Consider the following 17,046-nt stretch of genomic DNA (forward strand, 5'->3'; position numbering starts at 1 on the left):
CTCAAAATAAATTTTCCTGTGGTGGGAAACTATTTTGTTCAACTTTTTTGTATTTACAATTTTGAGGGATAAGCCTCAAACTAGAAATATATCTTTAAAAAAAACAAAACGATTTTCAATTTTTTGTAGTTTATTGCAATTTTTTGCAATTTATGTAATTACAATGCAATTAATGCGTACATATTATTAAAATTTAGGCTGTAATGGTTGTATTAATGTATAGCAACTTGAAATGCTCCATAAAAATGGCTCTACAAAATGTAAAAAAAAAAAAAAAAGCTCTGGCGGACTTGGTTCTATGGTAGGCCTTAAAGGGTTAAACTTGCATTAGATAAGACAATGTACCACTGAACACAGGAGGGATTATTGATGAAAATGGGTCTCTGAACACCTCTGTAGATATTCTATTAAAAACCATTCATGATTTGTGATCAGTGTTAATATTAAGCATTTATATGATTATTTACTCTTTTGATTTATTGCTGTGATTCATTATGAGACTAAATTTGAGTCTATTCAGAAAACAAGACATTTCTAATTCACCTCAGACTTTTGAGCTGTAGTCTACATTGTAATTATAGTGTACGGTTATTGATTAGAGCAGATGATATGAGACTATCAGGAGAGACTGTTAAAAAGTTATGAGCTGTCTTGATGCAGAGAAAGTGGAGTTTGTCATCCTTGAGCTGCTGCCAAGATAGGCAGCAGGTAGGATTGAATGATGCTCTGGCTCTGTGCTCAAGTTCAGACATAGGCTTTAAGCAACCATGAGCCACTGATAAGTGTGATAGATTAATAAGCATGTATAAAGTGGACTTGTTAAACAGCTCTGATAGGAGAAAGTCAGTGAGCACGCAATAAAGTGGACTTGTTAGGGCCAGTTTACCATCAGCCTTGCTAAAGTTGAACTTCATTTGTACTTAAAGACAGACTTTAAAGAAAATTCTTATTTGAAACTGGTGATAAAATCCAGGTCAGACACAGTTACATACAAACATACAGTACACACTACTGCTCAAAAGTCCCTGATTTTAATAGGAAATTGGCTTTAATGTAATATCACATGAAGTTTATCAGTAATGTTTTCACAGCTTTAATCAAATCATTCATCATCCATAAGTTGTAATGGAAAAATGTCTGCAAGTGTGCAGGAGCCCATTTTTAGAGACAATCACTCCTGTGTTATAATGTTCATTGAAGTTTATCAGGTCAGATGACCAATAGATGATAAGAAATATACTCTTACTAATTATTAGAGTTACAAGTACTTTGCTAAGCAAAATGAAATGAGGTTAGGTTGGAACTTGAAACGTTTACATAAAAAGTTCAGTTGGTGATGCATGAAAGAAAATAATTTCTTCTAAAAATCTTTTGGAGAATTCTGATGGTAAGAAATGAAAAATATTCAAAGAGTGAAACTGTTAAAAAAAGTGAAGGTTTTGTGCAGCTGGGTGTTGCAGCCCCTTTAGAGGAAAATGTAAACTTGGTTTAATGAGGTTAAAAACAAAACCTGCGATGATCCAGACACATTTATTGTTTCTTTAATCACCACAATAGTTTGGGTTTGTGCTAAAATCTCTTAAAAAGCTGTTTTGAATGATAAGTTTGGCTTTAATGTGTTAAACTTGCATTAGATAAGACAATGTACCACTGAACACAGGAGGGATTATTGCTAAAAATGGGTCTCTGAACACCTCTGTAGATATTCTATTAAAATCATTCATGATTTGTGATCAGTGTTAATATTAAGCATTTATATGATTATTTACTCTTTTGATTAATTGCTGTGATTCAATATGAGACTAAATTCGAGTCTATTCAGAAAACAAGACATTTCTAATTCACCTCAGACTTTTGAGCTGTAGTCTACATTGTAATTATAGTGTACGGTTATTGATTAGAGCAGATGATATGAGACTATCAGGAGAGACTGTTAAAAAGTTATGAGCTGTCTTGATGCAGAGAAAGTGGAGTTTGTCATCCTTGAGCTGCTGCCAAGATAGGCAGCAGGTAGGATTGAATGATGCTCTGGCTCTGTGCTCAAGTTCAGACATAGGCTTTAAGCAACCATGAGCCACTGATAAGCGTGATAGATTAATAAGCATGTATAAAGTGGACTTGTTAAACAGCTCTGACAGGAGAAAGTCAATGAGCACGCAATAAAGTGGACTTGTTAGGGCCAGTTTACCATCAGCCTTGCTAAAGTTGAACTTCATTTGTATTTAAAGACAGACTTTAAAGAAAATTCTTATTTGAAACTGGTGATAAAATCCAGGTCAGACACAGTTACATACAAACATACAGTACACACTACTGCTCAAAAGTCCCTGATTTTAATAGGAAATTGGCTTTAATGTAATATCACATGAAGTTTATCAGTAATGTTTTCACAGCTTTAATCAAATCATTCATCATCCATAAGTTGTGATGGAAAAATGTCTGCAAGTGTGCAGGAGTCCATTTTTAGAGACAATCACTCCTGTGTTATAATGTTCATTGAAGTTTATCAGGTCAGATGACCAATAGATGATAAGAAATATACTCTTACTAATTATTAGAGTTACAAGTACTTTGCTAAGCAAAATTAAATGAGGTTAGGTTGGAACTTGAGACGTTTACATAAAAGGTTCAGTTGGTGATGCATGAAAGAAAATAATTTCTTCTAAAAATCTTTTGGAGAATTCTGATGGTAAGAAATGAAAAATATTCAAAGAGTGAAACTGTTAAAAAAGGTGAAGGTTTTGTGCAGCTGGGTGTTGCAGCCCCTTTAGAGGAAAATGTAAACTTGGTTTAATGAGGTTAAAAACAAAACCTGGGATGATCCAGACACATTTATTGTTTCTTGGATCACCACAATAGTTTGAGTTTGTGCTAAAATCTCTTAAAAAGCTGTTTTGAATGATAAGTTTGGCTTTAATGTGTTAAACTTGCATTAGATAAGACAATGTACCACTGAACACAGGAGGGATTATTGCTGAAAATGGGTCTCTGAACACCTCTGTAGATATTCTATTAAAATCATTCATGATTTGTGATCAGTGTTAATATTAAGCATTTATATGATTATTTACTCTTTTGATTAATTGCTGTGATTCAATATGAGACTAAATTTGAGTCTATTCAGAAAACAAGACATTTCTAATTCACCTCAGACTTTTGAGCTGTAGTCTACATTGTAATTATAGTGTACGGTTATTGATTAGAGCAGATGATATGAGACTATCAGGAGAGACTGTTAAAAAGTTATGAGCTGTCTTGATGCAGAGAAAGTGGAGTTTGTCATCCTTGAGCTGCTGCCAAGATAGGCAGCAGGTAGGATTGAATGATGCTCTGGCTCTGTGCTCAAGTTCAGACATAGGCTTTAAGCAACCATGAGCCACTGATAAGCGTGATAGATTAATAAGCATGTATAAAGTGGACTTGTTAAACAGCTCTGATAGGAGAAAGTCAATGAGCACGCAATAAAGTGGACTTGTTAGGGCCAGTTTACCATCAGCCTTGCTAAAGTTGAACTTCATTTGTATTTAAAGACAGACTTTAAAGAAAATTCTTATTTGAAACTGGTGATAAAATCCAGGTCAGACACAGTTACATACAAACATACAGTACACACTACTGCTCAAAAGTCCCTGATTTTAATAGAAAATTGGCTTTAATGTAATATCACATGAAGTTTATCAGTAATGTTTTCACAGCTTTAATCAAATCATTCATCATCCATAAGTTGTGATGGAAAAATGTCTGCAAGTGTGCAGGAGTCCATTTTTAGAGACAATCACTCCTGTGTTATAATGTTAATAGAAGTTTATCAGGTCAGATGACCAATAGATGATAAGAAATATACTCTTACTAATTATTAGAGTTACAAGTACTTTGCTAAGCAAAATTAAATGAGGTTAGGTTGGAACTTGAGACGTTTACATAAAAAGTTCAGTTGGTGATGCATGAAAGAAAATAATTTCTTCTAAAAATCTTTTGGAGAATTCTGATGGTAAGAAATGAAAAATATTCAAAGAGTGAAACTGTTAAAAAAAGTGAAGGTTTTGTGCAGCTGGGTGTTGCAGCTTCTTTAGAGGAAAATGTAAACTTGGTTTAATGAGGTTAAAAACAAAACCTGGGATGATCCAGACACATTTATTGTTTCTTGGATCACCACAATAGTTTGAGTTTGTGCTAAAATCTCTTAAAAAGCTGTTTTGAATGATAAGTTTGGCTTTAATGTGTTAAACTTGCATTAGATAAGACAATGTACCACTGAACACAGGAGGGATTATTGCTAAAAATGGGTCTCTGAACACCTCTGTAGATATTCTATTAAAATAATTCATGATTTGTGATCAGTGTTAATATTAAGCATTTATATGATTATTTACTCTTTTGATTTAATGCTGTGATTCATTATGAGACTAAATTTGAGTCTATTCAGAAAACAAGACATTTCTAATTCACCTCAGACTTTTGAGCTGTAGTCTACATTGTAATTATAGTGTACGGTTATTGATTAGAGCAGATGACATGAGACTATCAGGAGAGACTGTTAAAAAGTTATGAGCTGTCTTGATGCAGAGAAAGTGGAGTTTGTCATCCTTGAGCTGCTGCCAAGATAGGCAGCAGGTAGGATTGAATGATGCTCTGGCTCTGTGCTCAAGTTCAGACATAGGCTTTAAGCAACCATGAGCCACTGATAAGCGTGATAGATTAATAAGCATGTATAAAGTGGACACGTTAAAAATCTCTGATAGGAGAAAGTCAATGAGCACGCAATAAAGTGGACTTGTTAGGGCCAGTTTACCATCAGCCTTGCTAAAGTTGAACTTCATTTGTATTTAAAGACAGACTTTAAAGAAAATTCTTATTTGAAACTGGTGATAAAATCCAGGTCAGACACAGTTACATACAAACATACAGTACACACTATTGCTCAAAATTTGCTGGTTTTATTAGGAAATTGGCTTTAATGTAATATCACATGAAGTTTATCAGTAATATTTTCACAGGTTTTATCAAATCATTCATCATCCATAAGTTGTGATGGAAAAATGTCTGCAAGTGTGCAGGAGCCCATTTTTAGAGACAATCACTCCTGTGTTATAATGTTAATTGAAGTTTATCAGGTCAGATGACCAATAGATGATAAGAAATATACTCTTACTAATTATTAGTGTTACAAGTACTTTGCTAAGCAAAATTAAATGAGGTTAGGTTGGAACCTGAGACGTTTACATAAAAGGTTCAGTTGGTGATGCATGAAAGAAAATAATTTCTTCCAAAAATCTTTTGGAGAATTCTGATGGTAAGAAATGAAAAATATTCAAAGAGTGAAACTGTTAAAAAAGTGAAGGTTTTGTGCAGCTGGGTGTTGCAGCCCCTTTAGAGGAAAATGTAAACTTGGTTTAATGAGGTTAAAAACAAAACCTGGGATGATCCAGACTAGGGCTGGGCGATATGGCCTAAAATTCATATCGCGATATAATTTGAAGCATGTGCGGTAACGATATATATCACGATATATTATTTTCTTCTGTATAATGTATTTTCCACACTATAAGGAACACTTAAAATCCTTTAATTTTCTCAAAAATCGAGAGTATTCCTTATGTATGAATTCTGGTTGTGCTTACTGACCTCAAACCGATTTGGGCGTGCAGAAATCTGTTAAAAATGTTTTAGTTCAACTTTGGTAAGCCGCACTGCTTGATGGATTGTCAGAGCATTACGGCTGCCGTAGTGAGGAGCTTCGTGGAGTAATCTGGGTCCAAAACACTGTCAATTTCAGCTCCCAAAGTCAAATGAATACTGAGAGTTAAAAATGGTCTAAATTCTTTTATCTTTAATTAAATCATCAGCGTTGTTGTTTTATCAGGTGTAATAATTAAGTTTAACATCCATGCATCCATGAAAACAGAATTTATTACATTTAATGGAGTTAGAAGTTAACAGGAAGTTAGCTCGTTAGCTCGCTAGATTCCACCTAAACATGTTGTGCTACGTGATTGCTAGCGACACAGCTATGTTAGCATAACATTAGCACAGTGAAGCTGGAGGATGAACGCCAATTTTTTTCCACTCATTAAAAGTTAACGTGAGATATTCTGGTGGTCAGGGACAAATGCAATCGCATAGCAGGATGCTATACACGGCCCAAACTTCAGTCAGGAGAACAACTGAGATTATTCATCCACAATACAAGGTTAGTTATTAATATACTGCAACAATATGGGAATAGAGCAGCTGCGAGAGAATTCAACATTAATGAATCAATGTTACGGAAGTGGAGGAAGCGCAGTTTTTGGCTTTCCCCTTATTTTAAAAGTGCTTCATCTCTTTGCTATGACTGTCGCCCGGCATAATTTGCAGATGATAATGGTTTTAGCTGCTGCATGCTTTCGACCAAAACAGGTGCAGCTTGATGACATCATCAACATGCGCTTTCGCAATAGACCGATATAGTCAAAATCTATCGTTGGCCAAATTTATATCGTTTCTATCTTATATCGTTTATATCGCCCACCCCTAATCCAGACAAATTTATTGTCTCTTTAATCACCACAATAGTTTGAGTTTGTGCTAAAATCTCTTAAAAAGCTGTTTTGAATGATAAGTTTGGCTTTAATGTGTTAAACTTGCATTAGATAAGACAATGTACCACTGAACACAGGAGGGATTATTGCTAAAAATGGGTCTCTGAACACCTCTGTAGATATTCTATTAAAATCATTCATGATTTGTGATCAGTGTTAATATTAAGCATTTATATGATTATTTACTCTTTTGATTAATTGCTGTGAGTCAACATGAAATCAAATGTGAGTCTATTCAGAAAACAAGACATTTCTAATTCACCTCAGACTTTTGAGCTGTAGTTTACATTGTAATTATAGTGTACGGTTATTGATTAGAGCAGATGATATGAGACTATCAGGAGAGACTGTTAAAAAGTTATGAGCTGTCTTGATGCAGAGAAAGTGGAGTTTGTCATCCTTGAGCTGCTGCCAGGATAGGCAGCAGGTAGGATTGAATGATGCTCTGGCTCTGTGCTCAAGTTCAGACATAGGCTTTAAGCAACCATGAGCCACTGATAAGCGTGATAGATTAATAAGCATGTATAAAGTGGACTTGTTAAACAGCTCTGACAGGAGAAAGTCAATGAGCACGCAATAAAGTGGACTTGTTAGGGCCAGTTTACCATCAGCCTTGCGAAAGTTGAACTTCATTTGTATTTAAAGACAGACTTTAAAGAAAATTCTTATTTGAAACTGGTGATAAAATCCAGGTCAGACACAGTTACATACAAACATACAGTACACACTACTGCTCAAAAGTCCCTAATTTTAATAGGAAATTGGCTTTAATGTTACACATGAAGTTTATCAGTAATGTTTTCACAGCTTTAATCAAATCATTCATCATCCATAAGTTGTGATGGAAAAATGTCTGCAAGTGTGCAGGAGCCCATTTTTAGAGACAATCACTCCTGTGTTATAATGTTAATTGAAGTTTATCAGGTCAGATGACCAATAGATGATAAGAAATATACTCTTACTAATTATTAGAGTTACAAGTACTTTGCTAAGCAAAATTAAATGAGGTTAGGTTTGAACTTGAGACGTTTACATAAAAGGTTCAGTTGGTGATGCATGAAAGAAAATAATTTCTTCTAAAAATCTTTTGGAGAATTCTGATTGTAAGAAATGAAAAATATTCAAAGAGTGAAACTGTTAAAAAAGTGAAGGTTTTGTGCAGCTGGGTGTTGCAGCCCCTTTATAGGAAAATGTAAACTTGGTTTAATGAGATTAAAAACAAAACCTGGGATGATCCAGACACATTTATTCTTTCTTTAATCACCACAATAGTTTGAGTTTGTGCTAAAATCTCTTAAAAAGCTGTTTTGAGTGACAAGTTTGGCTTTAATGTGTTAAACTTGCATTAGATAAGACAATGTACCACTGAACACAGGAGGGATTATTGCTGAAAATGGTTCTCTGAACACCTCTGTAGATATTCTATTAAAATCATTCATGATTTGTGATCAGTGTTAATATTAAGCATTTATATGATTATTTACTCTTTTGATTTATTGCTGTGATTCAATATGAAATCAAATGTGAGTCTATTCAGAAAACAAGACATTTCTAATTCACCTCAGACTTTTGAGCTGTAGTCTACAATGTAATTATAGTGTACGGTTATTGATTAGAGCAGATGATATGAGACTAGAATAGAATAGAATAGAATTCAACTTTATTGTCATTGCACATGTCACAGGTACGGGGCAACGAAATGCAGTTTGCATCCATCCAGAAGTGCTTTAGCCATGATATAGATATATTACAATATATATTAGCAATAATATAGATATGTAAGTATATTACAGAAATGGGTCTATTATGGTATGTTATAATGTACACGGTATGAAGTATGTTATGATTATTCTATAACTATAAGTATGTACAGGCTATGAACAGGATATAAATATGAAATAAAAAACTATACAGAAATCTGAGATATACAGTTATACAGAAATGTGAACTATGCAAGTTATAAACAGTTGTAGGATTAAAAATTATCGTATGTACAGAATGAGTATTTACACAGAACTATACAGTAGTGCAGGTAAGATAAGTGAGATATGTGGATAATTTCCACAGAGGCTATATAAAGTGATAGTGGTTGTGAGTGGTGGTTCAGTCCATGTTATTATTGTGTGTTTGAGGGTACAGTTGTCCATTGTGTGTGTGTGTAGGTGGTTGTGGGTGTGTGTATGTTCAGTCCATGAGTTTAATTTGGGTCAGATGTCAGGGGGCAGAGTTCAGGAGTCTGACAGCTGTGGGGAAGAAGCTGTTCCGGTACCTGGTGGTCTTAGTCCGGAGGCTCCTGTAGCGCCTCCCAGAGGGCAGGAGGGTGAAGAGTCCATGTGATGGGTGACTGTGGTCTTTGATGATTTTCCCAGCCCTTTTCAGACACCGCTTCCTGTAGATGTCTTTTATGGCAGGAAGTGGTGCTCTGGCGATGCGCTGGGCAGTTTTCACAATCCTCTGCAACGCCTTCCGGTCCGAGGCAGAGCAGTTCCCGTACCAGACTGTTATACAGTTGGTCAGGATGCTCTCGATGGTGCAGCGATAGAAGTTCACCAGGATGTCTGAGGACAGGTGGTTCTTCCTCAGAGTCCTCAAGAAGAAGAGGCGCTGGTGAGCCTTCTTGACCAGCTTGGAGCAGTTGGTCGTCCAGATGAGATCCTCGGAGATGTGGACTCCCAGGAACTTGAAGCTGCTCACACGCTCCACAGCCGTCCCCTTAATGTGGATGGGTGGATGTGGGTCAGCATTCCTCCTGTAGTCCACGATGAGCTCCTTGGTCTTCTCTGTGTTAAGCAGCAGGTTGTTTCTGTCGCACCACTCAGCCAGACGATCCACCTCCTCCCTGTAGGCGGCCTCATCGTTGTCACTGATGAGGACCGATGATGACATGATGATGATGATGATGATGATGATCACTGATGACACCGTGGTGTCATCTGCAAACTTAATGATGGTGTTGGAACCATCAGCAGGTCTGCAGTCGTGGGTGAAGAGGGAGTAGAGGAAGGGGCTCATCACACAGCCTTGTGGTACACCGGTGTTCATTGTAATTGTAGATGAGCAGCGGTTATCCAGCCGGACATGTTGGGGGCGGTTGGTCAGGAAGTCCAGTAACCATTTGCAGATGAGGGAACTGATGCCCAGGTCTGTCAGTTTCCTGATGAGTTGTGAGGGGTGGATTGTATTGAATGCTGAACTGAAGTCTATAAACAGCATTCTGGCGTATGTGTTGTTGTTGTCCAGGTGTGAGAGGACAGAGTGCAGTGCGATGGAGACTGCATCCTCTGTGCTCCTGTTCTGGCGGTATGCGAATTGGTGGGGGTCCGGGGGGGGGGGGGGGGGGGGGGGGGGGGAGACAGGATTTGAAGTGTGCTAGGACCAGCTGCTCTAAGCACTTAGTGATGATGGGGGTGAGTGCTACTGGGCGGTAGTCGTTGAGGCTTGATGGGTTGGAGTTTTTGGGTATCGGGATGATGGAGGTGGATTTGAAGCAGGCCGGTACCACAGCGTGGGCCAAGGACAGGTTGAATATGTCTGTGAGCACTCCTGCAAGCTCCCCAGAACACGCTCTGAGAACACGCCCGGGGATGCCATCAGGACCTACAGCCTTGTGGACATTGATCCTGCTCAGCACCGCTCCTACATCGGTGGGGGAGAGAGTCAGAGGTTGGTGGTGTGGCGTCATGTCTGCTTTGGTTGTGGTTGTTGGATTCCCTCGCTCAAAACGAGCATAAAAGTTGTTGAGCTCATTGAGGAAGGAGACATCAGAGGATGCGGGGGAGGGTTTGGTGGTCCTGTAGTCTGTAATGGTCTGGAGTCCTTGCCACATGCGTCGGGGGTTGGAGTTGGAGAAGTGTCCTTCTACCTTCTATTAATAAGCATGTATAAAGTGGACTTGTTAAACAGCTCTGATAGGAGAATGTCAATGAGCACGCAATAAAGTGGACTTGTTAGGGCCAGTTTACCATCAGCCTTGCTAAAGTTGAACTTCATTTGTATTTAAAGACAGACTTTAAAGAAAATTCTTATTTGAAATTGGTGATAAAATCCAGGTCAGACACAGTTACATACAAACATACAGTACACACTACTGCTCAAAAGTCCCTGATTTTAATAGGAAATTGGCTTTAATGTAATATCACATGAAGTTTATCAGTAATGTTTTCACAGCTTTAATCAAATCATTCATCATCCATAAGTTGTGATGGAAAAATGTCTGCAAGTGTGCAGGAGCCCATTTTTAGAGACAATCACTCCTGTGTTATAATGTTCATTGAAGTTTATCAGGTCAGATGACCAATAGATGATAAGAAATATACTCTTACTAATTATTAGAGTTACAAGTACTTTGCTAAGCAAAATTAAATGAGGTTAGGTTGGAACTTGAGACGTTTACATAAAAGGTTCAGTTGGTGATGCATGAAAGAAAATAATTTCTTCTAAAAATCTTTTGGAGAATTCTGATGGTAAGAAATGAAAAATATTCAAAGAGTGAAACTGTTAAAAAAGTGAAGGTTTTGTGCAGCTGGGTGTTGCAGCCCCTTTAGAGGAAAATGTAAACTTGGTTTAATGAGGTTAAAAACAAAACCTGGGATGATCCAGACACATTTATTGTTTCTTTAATCACCACAATAGTTTGAGTTTGTGCTAAAATCTCTTAAAAAGCTGTTTTGAACGATAAGTTTGGCTTTAATGTGTTAAACTTGCATTAGATAAGACAATGTACCACTGAACACAGGAGGGATTATTGCTAAAAATGGGTCTCTGAACACCTCTGTAGATATTCTATTAAAATCATTCATGATTTGTGATCAGTGTTAATATTAAGCATTTATATGATTATTTACTCATTTGATTTATTGCTGTGATTCATTATGAGACTAAATTTGAGTCTATTCAGAAAACAAGACATTTCTAATTCACCTCAGACTTTTGAGCTGTAGTCTACATTGTAATTATAGTGTACGGTTATTGATTAGAGCAGATGACATGAGACTATCAGGAGAGACTGTTAAAAAGTTATGAGCTGTCTTGATGCAGAGAAAGTGGAGTTTGTCATCCTTGAGCTGCTGCCAAGATAGGCAGCAGGTAGGATTGAATGATGCTCTGGCTCTGTGCTCAAGTTCAGACATAGGCTTTAAGCAACCATGAGCCACTGATAAGCGTGATAGATTAATAAGCATGTATAAAGTGGACTTGTTAAACAGCTCTGACAGGAGAAAGTCAATGAGCACGCAATAAAGTGGACTTGTTAGGGCCAGTTTACCATCAGCCTTGCTAAAGTTGAACTTCATTTGTATTTAAAGACAGACTTTAAAGAAAATTCTTATTTGAAACTGGTGATAAAATCCAGGTCAGACACAGTTACATACAAACATACAGTACACACTACTGCTCAAAAGTCCCTGATTTTAATAGGAAATTGGCTTTAATGTAATATCACATGAAGTTTATCAGTAATATTTTCACAGCTTTTATCAAATCATTCATCATCCATAAGTTGTGATGGAAAAATGTCTGCAAGTGTGCAGGAGTCCATTTTTAGAGACAATCAATCCTGTGTTATAATGTTAATTGAAGTTTATCATGTCAGATGACCAATAGATGATAAGAAATATACTCTTACTAATTATTAGAGTTACAAGTACTTTGCTAAGCAAAATTAAATGAGGTTAGGTTGGAACTTGAGACGTTTACATAAAAAGTTCAGTTGGTGATGCATGAAAGAAAATAATTTCTTCTAAAAATCTTTTGGAGAATTCTGATGGTAAGAAATGAAAAATATTCAAAGAGTGAAACTGTTAAAAAAGTGAAGGTTTTGTGCAGCTGGGTGTTGCAGCCCCTTTAGAGGAAAATGTAAACTTGGTTTAATGAGGTTAAAAACAAAACCTGCGATGATCCAGACACATTTATTGTTTCTTGGATCACCACAATAATTTGAGTTTGTGCTAAAATCTCTTAAAAAGCTGTTTTGAATGATAAGTTTGGCTTTAATGTGTTAAACTTGCATTAGATAAGACAATGTACCACTGAACACAGGAGGGATTATTGCTAAAAATGGGTCTCTGAACACCTCTGTAGATATTCTATTAAAATCATTCATGATTTGTGATCAGTGTTAATATTAAGCATTTATATGATTATTTACTCTTTTGATTAATTGCTGTGATTCAATATGAGACTAAATTTGAGTCTATTCAGAAAACAAGACATTTCTAATTCACCTCAGACTTTTGAGCTGTAGTCTACATTGTAATTATAGTGTACGGTTATTGATTAGAGCAGATGACATGAGACTATCAGGAGAGACTGTTAAAAAGTTATGAGCTGTCTTGATGCAGAGAAAGTGGAGTTTGTCATCCTTGAGCTGCTGCCAAGATAGGCAGCAGGTAGGATTGAATGATGCTCTGGCTCTGTGCTCAAGTTCAGACATAGGCTTTAAGCAACCATGAGCCACTGATAAGCGTGATAGATTAATAAGCATGTATAAAGTGGACTTGTTAAACAGCTCTGACAGGAGAAAGTCAATGAGCACGCAATAAAGTGGACTTGTTAGGGCCAGTTTACCATCAGCCTTGCTAAAGTTGAACTTCATTTGTATTTAAAGACAGACTTTAAAGAAAATTCTTATTTGAAACTGGTGATAAAATCCAGGTCAGACACAGTTACATACAAACATACAGTACACACTACTGCTCAAAAGTCCCTGATTTTAATAGGAAATTGGCTTTAATGTAATATCACATGAAGTTTATCAGTAATGTTTTCACAGATTTAATCAAATCATTCATCATCCATAAGTTGTGATGGAAAAATGTCTGCAAGTGTGCAGGAGCCCATTTTTAGAGACTATCAGTCCTGTGTTATAATGTTCATTGAAGTTTATCAGGTCAGATGACCAATAGAAGATAAGAAATATACTCTTACTAATTATTAGAGTTACACGTACTTTGCTAAGCAAAATTAAATGAGGTTAGGTTGGAACTTGAGACATTTACATAAAAGTTCAGTTGGTGATGCATGAAAGAAAATAATTTCTTCTAAAAATCTTTTGGAGAATTCTGATGGTAAGAAATGAAAAATATTCAAAGAGTGAAACTGTTAAAAAAAGTGAAGGTTTTGTGCAGCTGGGTGTTGCAGCTCCTTTAGAGGAAAATGTAAACTTGGTTTAATGAGGTTAAAAACAAAACCTGGGATGATCCAGACACATTTATTGTTTCTTTAATCACCACAATAGTTTGAGTTTGTGCTAAAATCTCTTAAAAAGCTGTTTTGAATGATAAGTTTGGCTTTAATGTGTTAAACTTGCATTAGATAAGACAATGTACCACTGAACACAGGAGGGATTATTGCTGAAAATGGGTCTCTGAACACCTCTGTAGATATTCTATTAAAATCATTCATGATTTGTGATCAGTGTTAATATTAAGCATTTATATGATTATTTACTCTTTTGATTAATTGCTGTGATTCAATATGAGACTAAATTCGAGTCTATTCAGAAAACAAGACATTTCTAATTCACCTCAGACTTTTGAGCTGTAGTCTACATTGTAATTATAGTGTACGGTTATTGATTAGAGCAGATGATATGAGACTATCAGGAGAGACTGTTAAAAAGTTATGAGCTGTCTTGATGCAGAGAAAGTGGAGTTTGTCATCCTTGAGCTGCTGCCAAGATAGGCAGCAGGTAGGATTGAATGATGCTCTGGCTCTGTGCTCAAGTTCAGACATAGGCTTTAAGCAACCATGAGCCACTGATAAGCGTGATAGATTAATAAGCATGTATAAAGTGAACTGGTTAAACAGCTCTGATAGGAGAAAGTCAATGAGCACGTAATAAAGTGGACTTGTTAGGGAGATTTCGCTGTCAGAGTTAAAACACTCCAACTCAATTTTGATGATAGACACAGCTAAAAAAAAAAATGAGCGTTTTGTTGACACTGATGACATAATCCTGATCAGATACAGACAGACACATGTATACAACACACACTACTGCTCAAAATTTTGTGGTCAGATTCAAACATTCTCCTTTTATTAATAATTTTCATTTACTTTAACGTAAAATAACAAAAAGGTTATCAGAAATGTTTTCACAGATGTATGTTTAATGAATCATTTATGTTAAATCACCCATGATGTATTAGGAAATGTCTACACAGTTATACATGGGCCCATTTTTAGTAAAAATCACTCCTATGTTGACAGATCACATGGTTATAAACCAGGAACACATCTGATTTAATCAAATTACAAACATTATCCATCACAAACTTCGACAATTTACTTTTTAAAATCCGCACAATGATTTTGGTTTGTGCTGATATCTTTGGAAAAAGGTTTCTTGACTGACAAGTTGGGATCTAACATTACAAACTGACATCTGGTAGCACGATGTACCAAATGAAAATGGGCCTCTGTAGATGTCATGGTTCCCTTGCCCTCTTTTGCTGGCCTTCTTCTTTCTCTCTCTCCTCTTTCGGTGTATGCCTGTGTTGTTGTCCGTGTGCTTGTCTTTTTTAGGGGATGCTCCTCCACCTTCCTGTCCCTCAGTCACTTGTGAACAATCAGCTGATTACTCGCCTGTTCCTCACGAGGTCTTCATGCTGGCTTCTAAACAACCAGATCATTGCATTACCAAGATAACGTATCATGCCACAATCATGTCACATTTTCCATCAGTTCTTGCCTTTGCTCACTCTCTGTTTCTGTGCAGACCTGTGCAAATCCGCCACCATCTCCTCATTGAACGACTGGCGACCTGTAGCCCTGACCCCCATCGTGAGCAAATGCTTCAAGAAGCTGGTCAGGGACTTAGTTTGCTCTGCACTACCCGACTCACTGGACCCTTTGCGGATGACACTACAGTGGTGGGTCTTATCACCAAAAGTGATGAGACGGCCTACAGGGAGGAGGTCAGCACCCTGACCCACTGGTGTCAAGATGACCATCTCACCCTCAACGTCGCAAAGACAAAGGAGTTGATAGTGGACTTCCGGAGGTGCAGAGAAGTACACATCCCCATCACCATCAATGGCGCTGCTGTGGAGAGAGTGAGTAGCTTCCGGTTCCTTGGTGTACATCTGGCTGAGGATCTTACGTGGTCAGGACACATAAACAAAACAGTGAAGAAGGCGCAGCAGCGCCTCTTCTTTCTCAGGAGACTGAAAAGATTCGGCATGAGCCCCCGCATCCTCAGGACCTTCTATCGCTGTGCCATTGAGAGCATCCTCACTGGATGCATCACCACCTGGTACGGCAACAGCACCGCTTACAACCGCAAAGCTCTCCAGAGAGTAGTGCGGTGTTCTGAATGGATAATTGGAGGTGAGCTTCCCTCCCTCCAGGACATCTACAGGAAGCGGTGCCTGAGGAAAGCGGGGAGGATCATCAAGGACTCCAGTCACGCCAGCCATAAACTGTTCAGACTACTTCCATCAGGAAGGAGGTTCTGCAGCATCCGGTCCCGTACCAGCAGACTGAGAGACAGCCTTTTCCACCAGGCCATCAGACTGCTGAACACTTCATAGACACCTCACCTTCACTACTGGAACTTCAACATTATGCACTCCACACTGTATATAAATGTCACTTGTTTTGCACAATATCCAACTACCAACCTCTGTATATTTTATATATTTTATTTTGTTTACTCTATTTCATTTGTAAAATATGTATATACACACACACACACACACACACACACACACACACATATATACACACATAGAAAAACATATTTAGTATACACATTCAGTAATATGCATACACTCTTATATTGTACATATATTTATTCATGTAACTCTCAGATTTAGCCATTCTTATATTTTGCTTGTTCTTATGGTATTGTATTTTTGCACACCTCTGTTGCTTGTGAAGCTCGCACACAAGAATTTCACTCGCATGTATTGTACCAGTGTACCTCCACATGTGATGTGACAATAAAAGTGATTTGATTTGATTTAAAAGGAGATGGGGGTCAGGGTGTCAGCACCCCTGGCCACTTTACCAGTGTTTTTCCATTGTGGGGTGTTTACTGTAGAAATTGGAGACCAGAGACTATAACTGTAACGGTTGTGTGAAACTCTTCAGATCAGCCTTTAGAGTAGGACTGCACAGGATGCAGTGTGCTGATCTCCAGATGCATCTGTAAGGAAAATGGGTTGTGTGAAATTTGGAAACATCTCTGCGTGATCTCTACCAAGACAAAAAGAATCGGAGAGACCGACGTTGTATAAACAACACTTAGTAGATATTCCACTAAATCTCATTTGTGATTTATGATAAGTGTTACCATTAATTATTTATATTTCTTTACGCTTCTGAATAATTTAGTAAAACATCAAAAAGATTTTTACTGTTGTCAGAAAATAAGACATTTCTAATTCTCTACAAACTTTTGAGCTGTAGTCCAGATTGCAATAATAGTGTATAGTTATTGTTTATAGCAGATGAAACAGAAGTA

This window comes from Neolamprologus multifasciatus, chromosome 10 (assembly GCF_963576455.1).
Source record: "Neolamprologus multifasciatus chromosome 10, fNeoMul1.2, whole genome shotgun sequence".
Classification (NCBI taxonomy): Eukaryota; Metazoa; Chordata; class Actinopteri; order Cichliformes; family Cichlidae; genus Neolamprologus; species Neolamprologus multifasciatus.